Here is a 7,988-nt window from a genome sequence, read left to right as displayed (position 1 = left end):
AAATAGCTTATGCCTCGACTTATAGGTCTTGACTTTTCCGAAACAGTCCAACCCACTTGTACATACTCCTAACTCATCAACCAGCATATAGAAAAATTACCATTTCAGTCCCTGCCCCAGAAGTTTTCCGTTTGGCTATTTAAGCACTTCCAAAACAGCTTATCTACCAACTTATGATTGCTATCAAATTAATTTCAACCCAACCTTTACCACAGCAGTTCCAACATGAATAATCAGCCCTATGAATCACTTATATAGCAGCTTAAACCACAGCTTAGTCATTTAAGGCATTTTTCTCAAAACTGCTTAACTACCAGCTTAAGCCCTCTAAACAATTAAATTTCTGCTCAACTTTTCCAGAATTAAAGAAAACATGTATACACATCTCCTAACCCATTCCTACAGCAATCCTAACATGTTATGTTCAAAAAGATCAATTATGGTAGTTTTTCTACAAAACAGCTTATACCTCAAATAAAGCACTTTTGACTGAGGTGAATGTCCCAACAGCAACACACCACTTTTGCCATCTCCTTGAAACCCTAATCAAACTTCATTCCTTGATTCCATCATCTTCTAGTTTTAATCACCAATTTAGAGCATAAACCACATCATAAGGCACAAGTAACACCATTGTGAGCTAAAAAAATCAATTTTCCAACTTCCTTAGGAACATTGTGAGCTCGGCAGAGAGTGTATGAAAGAGAGAGGAATAAAACAAAATGGTTAAATGGCTAAAATTGTTTAGAGATCATGATTTCATAAATATAAGTTGATTAATTTGAGTATTTAGTTGAAATTGATGAGCTTTGGGTGAAAGAAAGAAAAACCGATTTTCTAGAATGAGAGGGAGGAAAGGAATGGTTCTAGAGAAATGTGGAAAAATGGGGAATGAAGAAGAAAATTGGTCTTTGTCACTTAAATGGGTATAAAAAGAAAATTGACCATTTTGCCCTTCCTTAAAAAAATCTCTAGTCCCAAGTTACCAAAATGTCCTTCAAAGGAAAAGACACAATTATCCTCCGCTAATTTGTAACCATTTAATTTCTCATGTCCGTTGGAATAGTAATACGAAAAACTTACCAAATATCGTCGATTTTCTCAATAAGTAATTAATCCTTTGAAAATTATTTCCGTTCTGACATGTAACTGATACAACAATTTATTTAAAATTACGCGGGATATTACAATCCAAATGTAAATGATACTTTGCACATGGGTTGTTGAAACAATAGTTACTTGTATAATCTTTTAACATTCAAACCTCCACTCAAATTAAGGATAACCTGAGTGCAATGATTCATCATTAGCATTACTAAAATATTCCAAAGCTTGAATACCTCATATATATTGATTAATAATTAAAAATTACAGAGGCGTTGTTCTTAACATTGAAGTGATTCAACTACTTTTCCTAGAGAGCTCACCAACAATCTGAATAACCTAACAACGAACATATAAACATAAACAAGAACTATTTAAGGAGTCAAAGTACACCTAGAATTGGTGGATTATTAATTTGTCTATGGAGACCAAGGTTATATTGCTTAAACCATTGTTGTCAAAATTCCGACTTAAATTCTAAAATCCAGGATTTTACGAGCTTCTTCACATTCAACGACTCAAATTCATCGATTTTGATTGCGATTTTACTATTTCTTATAAACCAAGTCATTTCTGACACAATAATACCATTTATAACATATATTTAGTAGTTTTTTGTTGTAAAATCTATTGATTTTCATTGCGATTTTACAATTTCTTATATCGATTCTACAGAAGTAGTTGAGTAAAATCCTTCGATTTTGGTTGCGATTTTACGATTGTCGATTTTGCTCTTCTCTTTCGTGTAATATCCCGCTGAATTTGTAATAAATTGTCGTATTAGTTACATGTCAAAAGATAAATAATTGTTAAAGGGGTTAATTATTTATTGAGAAATGAGACATTAGTCTGTAAATGTCTCGCTTATTATTCCAATGAACTCGAAGAATTTAATGGTTACGTATTAATAGAGGGTAAATGTGTCTTTTTCCTTGAAGGGCATTTTGGTCATTTGGGACTCAAGATTTTTTTAAAAAGAAGAGGGGACCATTTATTTTTATTTTTTTAACCATTTTCTTCATTTTTTTTCCAAACCATTCTAGAGAATTCTCTTTCCCTTCTCCTTACCAAAAAAAAAAACCGGTCCTCTCTCCCTCCTACACCCAAATCATCATCTTCATTTTTAACCTTTTGAAATCAACATACAAGCATGAATCCTCTATCCTTGTAACATAAGAATTCAATTGACAAGTTTATCCCATCTTTTCTCCTCCTTCAGCTGATTCTCCATCACCATCACAATTTGTGGAGTTTTTTTTATCAAGCTTGAATTGAGGGTTTTTGCAAGTGCTTGAAGCTGAAGCCACAGTCCTTGTAAGTGAGTAATTAGTTGTGATGTTGGCTTTGTGATAAATATATCATGATAATATGTTGAAGTTGTTGTATGAGTTAATTAAGAACCAATTCTACATGTTTGGATAAGTGGAGTAGAGATGGGAATGATGTTGAAATTGGTAGAAACTACAAGTTGTTATTGAGTTATTTAAGGTGTTTGGTTATATGGGCTGTTATGCATATATGTTTAGTGCTGTTATAAAGAAGGAATGAGAAGCTTCTACATGTGTAATTTTGGTACTAGAAATGCACGTTTGAAATTGTGGGAATCATATGGCTGAATTTCATGAAAGTTAGTAAGCGCGGGTTCTGGTTTTGTATTCGTAAATCTGGTTGTGTAACTTGGAATGAAGTGATTGTTAAAGTTATGGATTCCTCATTTAATTCCCTACAGTTTGGACACAAACTTTGTATGATTCGGATTTGAAACGAGTTTGGAAAACGCGTTTGAAGTTGGACAATGTTGCTGGAAAAGCTGCAGAAAAAGGCTTACGGGTTTTGTAATGATTTTTGCGAAATGAGCTAAATTGTGGATTTAGACTAGTTAGAAAGGTGCAGAATTGAACGCCTATGATTAATAAGAGTTTTGATCAAAGTTTGGAATGAATTCGGAACACGCAGAAGCCATAAGCTACAATTAAGATGTTTAGGATAAAAGTGCTTACGGAGCACACCGAGAGCTTAACTAGGACTCAAGCAGCGCGGAGACTTCAGAAAATGTTAAGGTGAGTTGATAACGATCATTATCACATATTTTTACTATTAATATTATTGATATTTTGATAATGTTCTATGTTAAAGTGTTTATAAAAATGGGGAGCACACCCTTTGAACATTTTTCTTCTCAATGATAGTTATGTTTAAAGTCATCGATATGATTATGGTCTCTTTTTGAATTTATCTATGACTTATTGAGCGAATGATTTGAAATAGAGGTTTGATTGCATATAATATGACATGAGTTTTGAGATATGGAGAAATACGGTTTTGAGATATATGTTCTTGAGAATTTTCGATGTTAATATGCGCTCCATTTGGATTTGGATTTTACTTGTGATTTTAAAAAGTAAAGAAATTGAAACGGAGGATTTGATTTTCTGTATTTTCGTAGTTGTTTTGATATGTTGTGAAATATGGTTTTGAAATATGCGTTTTGAAAGGATTTGATATTAATATGTACGCGATTTGGATTTGGATTTGAATTTGAATTTGGATTTACTTATGATAATTGAGTTTTGATGAATGTATTTTGATATAAGTTTCGTTATGTTTCAAAATATGGTTTTAGACGTGTTTTAAGAATGAGGTTTTGAAAATTACGGTTATAATGACGACGATCTAGGTGCACCTAGTATGTGATTTCAATTAGGTAGAGTTACTCCGTTAGATGGAGCCGCCCCTATGGAAAGGCCGCCATTAGGAGGAGAGGGCTATCAACGAGAGGTAAACTTCCTAATTGAAAATGTTTTACATCTTGTTTTGAGTCGAGAGAAAAGAGCTATCCGTTAGATGGAGCCGCCCCATGGAAAGGCCACCATTAGGAGGAGAGGGCTATCAACGAGATGGAGCTAATTCTCGATTCACCCATTTGATTATTTTCACTAAAGTTTGATTTCTATACTTTATTTAACGTTGATTATTTTGGTATTATGAAATTGAATATGATTTTATATTTTATTTGAAGTGATTACTTTGATTCCATTTCATTAAGTTCGATTTTTATTTTCTATTTGGATTTGATTATCTCGATTTCTTTTCATTATAATCGATTTCTATATTTTATTTAAAGTTGTGGATTTGGTTTCATCTCTTGACGACATTGAATTTTGATATAGTCTTATTTGGTTTGATAAAGTTACAAAGTTTTCCGAATCTTCACGGTACACTTGATTGTGAGTTTATCATATTTTTACACGGGTACTAGCTTTGTAAATTAAAATTAGAATTGAGAAAAGCAACTATCGTGCTCTTGTGTGTTTCCCTTCTAGTTGGTAGTGGTTGTTGTCTCTCACTAAGTCCTTGTGACTTACCCTTTTTCTTATATTTTTACAGATTCAAAGTCAATTGTGTAGAAAGCTTCTAGCAGGGTTAAAGATCTATCAGTGTCAATCTTTTGGTAGGTTTCCTATGTGTATAAATTGAATGATTAATGTATCTGCAGCTATTGGTTGTTTACAAATGTTTTGTTTGAGTTGTACAAACATTTAGTTATGTCGCTTTGAGATTCTAATGGTAATACTAGTATGAGAAAAATGTTATTTGAGATACTAAATGATGAAACAGGTTTTTAAAATAGGATTCATATCTTGGAAATGTTGAATTTACAGAGGAAACTCTGTCGAAATTTCAGTAAATTTTTTTTAAAGTGAAAACCGAATTGGAATTGTTTTTATTTTATAGTTTGTCAAGATGAATCAATAGGCTTGCCGGGCTAGAATGTTCTAGTTCGTGCGCCGGTCACGATTAGTGTTTTTGGGTCGTGACATTTCGACCTTAAGTAAAATCTCAATTTTGACAACATTGGTTCAAACCATCAAATTCAGGAATAACATATATAGAAACTAATGAAAACACCGGGTATATACATCTATAGGAACTAGTGAGATTCGGAACTAAAAGGACAAAAAGTAGAGAGCACAATCAGAAAAGTCGGTGAGATTCTTTTCTTTTTGTTTGTCAATGTCATTTTTGAACTTTTCGGTGAATTATTTTTAGAAAGTGACCATGTAAGATGTTTAATTGAGTAGGCTTCACATGTTTTGTATATTCCCTTTTAGTTTTTCAATATTGTTTTGAACCCTTCATTATGTTCTGACAATTTATCAAAATGGCACGTCCCTTTGATACAACTAAATACATAAATCACACAAACGAGTTGTGGATCTTTGGCCAAATTAACTCCCTTATAGTACACTGCTCAATTTAAATACATTGATTCCCATTTGATTTAGCCATACCACTTCTAAATATTCAAAAAAGGCACGCCTGATATAGTCATATACCATTACAAGCTAGTCCACACCCTAAGCCAAACCTTTAATATGACGCATAACAAATCCAATTTCGACACTAAAATCATATCGAAGTCAGGCAAAAAAATGGGCTTATGCGCGTGCCAGATATAAACAACAATTAAATGAACTCCAATAACCTTCCATTTCCTTTAATCAATAGCACAGAAAAGAACTAAATGTTGATTTCAAGTTAAAACATCCAAACACAAATTCTTTCACTACAACATTTTTGGCTTTAGGCAACGAAACTTTAGACAACAGCTGAAAAACCGTTGGCTAAAGGGGTAATAGGCCACGGATTTCTACACGTTGACAGGTTTTTATAGTTTTTCTGTTGACCAATTGAAAACCGTTGCCGATTCATATATATCCACGAATTTATAACCGTGGGAATAGTATTGCCGTTGCCTATTCCCTTTAAGCAATGGATTTCAGATGTTGCTACTGAAACCACGACTTAAAAGCGTGGCTTTTCTCTTTTAAATAAGTTGCATCAAAAAAAGCGTGGCGTAAACACCTTCGGACCGCGGATTTCTTAAATATTATGCCACATGCGATAACCGTTGTTAATAACATTTGTAATTCTCCTTTCTTCAAAAAAAAAAAAACATTTGTAATTCGTGGGCTATCATTATTTCATATTTTCAAATTTCCATATACTTTTTCAGTGATTCCCTTCTATTCATAACAAAATAAAATAGAAAGTGTATATATATATATATATATATATATATATATATATATTTACCATTTAATTTTTTTTAAAAAAGTGTATATATTTTTAACAATGAAGAAGTGTATATATTTTTTTAACTTAAATATGTCACTGGTCCATGCATTTTCACAATATTTTGACATTAGTCACTACACTTTGTAAAAGATTTGCAATTTTTTCTTTTATTATGTTTACATTAAAAAAAAAAGAAAAAGCAAAATTAACAATGGTTCAACTGAACCAAATATTACACGCCACATGAAACATTGAAAGAAAAAACTTTAAGAATTAAAATATTCCAATGTCTTACCTTGTAATTTGGTATTGATCTCTAAACCCTTTTTTTTAAAAATCTTTTAATGATATTGTTATGTTTTATTATTATTTTGTTTATTTATTTTTATTGAGAATAATTTTTGCTAAAAAAAAAGACTATTTTATTTATATATGGTATTGATGCTTTTATTTATCTATACTATATATAAAGAAAACAACTCATTTCAGCTTTATTGGGCTGACTTTTTCTCTTTCTAAAATAAATAAATAAGAACAAAATATTAAAAAATGTAACAAATATGATATGAATATATATATATATATATATATATATATATATATATATGATTTTTTTTCCTTTATCATTTAAAAGTGTAACAAAATAGATAAGCATATTTCTACTTATTTTTTATTATCCCAATTATACCCTTAAACAACTTTTCTATAATAAAGATCATTATTGGTGTCATTAAAAAAAATTAGATTATATTTTTTTTATTATATTGTTGGTGTCATTGAAACAAATAAGAACAGTGATTTTCTTTTTCCTTTATTATTTTATCCTGTGGCTGACTTCAGACAGCTTTGGAATCCTCGTCATTCGTATGATTGACATTGGACTAATTGGACCCGAAAGAGTCCGTGTTGCTTGTTGCCTCGCTGCAGGGAGTTGTTGGTTCTTGAACTATGCTGTGTTGACGGCTGGTTCATTCACCAGATAGCTGACCTTTGTTTAATTAGGATTAATCATAGGAGGCATCATTTGTGTGGTTTATAATGCTTGTAATGCCCGTTCGGGTTGTCATACACATTCGTGTGTTTTTACTGGGTTAGGTCTATGTCCCCCCAGTTTTTTTTTATGTATTTTTTTCCTTTTTTTTTAATAATATATATGAGCACTAGACACAAGATTAAAGTGTAGTTGAAATATCATCTATTCTCTTTCTTCTTGTTTCTATGCTCTGGCCTTATAAAAAAAAAACAAATAATCATGATTAGTTTGATTTGTTATATGAAAGCAACAAACATTTATATTTTTAGTTTTAATCCAAATCAAAATTTCATAAAAAAAACATCGTTAATATTTTTCCAAAGTTAGCACAATAAAAAGATCGAAAAGAAAATTAGTGTGGGAGTTTAATGGTAAGAAAATATTTTTTTTGAAGGATAATACCAAAATAAATTATTTTTCCATTCATTGTTGTTTAGTTTTGTATAAAAAAATAGTAGTGTGGTGTACTTTATTTTATTTAGTTGAATTTTATATCGAATTTAATTTTGGGATGACTCTTTCTTTTAATTTTAATTTATAGAGAGAATATATCATCAAATATTGTTAGAGTAATTTTCCAATTAAAACTTTTCCTTTTTAATCCTTTAGATATCTTATTTAATTTTATTTTTAATATTAATCAAGATTACATCTAATGAGATATTTGTTTTATTTTTTTTGACATGAGAAATATTTATTTTTATTTTTTTTGAAGGAAAATATTTATTTTTATTTATCCTTATCTTCCTTTATTGGACATACACTAGCCACA

The 7,988-nt window shown here is 30.7% G+C and overlaps 1 long non-coding RNA gene across 1 annotated transcript; it reads left to right on the top strand.

The window, feature by feature from the left end:
• The first annotated feature begins 2,135 nt into the window (after positions 1–2,135).
• On the top strand, positions 2,136–4,732 carry LOC146918165 (uncharacterized). The gene is made up of 2 exons (XR_015016035.1): positions 2,136–3,164; positions 4,492–4,732. It is a non-coding gene; the product is annotated as an uncharacterized LOC146918165 (long non-coding RNA).
• Positions 4,733–7,988: the final 3,256 nt, after the last annotated feature.

Source organism: Medicago sativa, chromosome 6 (assembly GCF_051527215.1).
Source record: "Medicago sativa cultivar Bolivia chromosome 6, Bolivia_mono, whole genome shotgun sequence".
Taxonomy (NCBI): Eukaryota; Viridiplantae; Streptophyta; class Magnoliopsida; order Fabales; family Fabaceae; genus Medicago; species Medicago sativa.
Note: the sequence above shows the minus strand (reverse complement) of the source record. Positions and strands in the feature narration are given on the sequence as shown.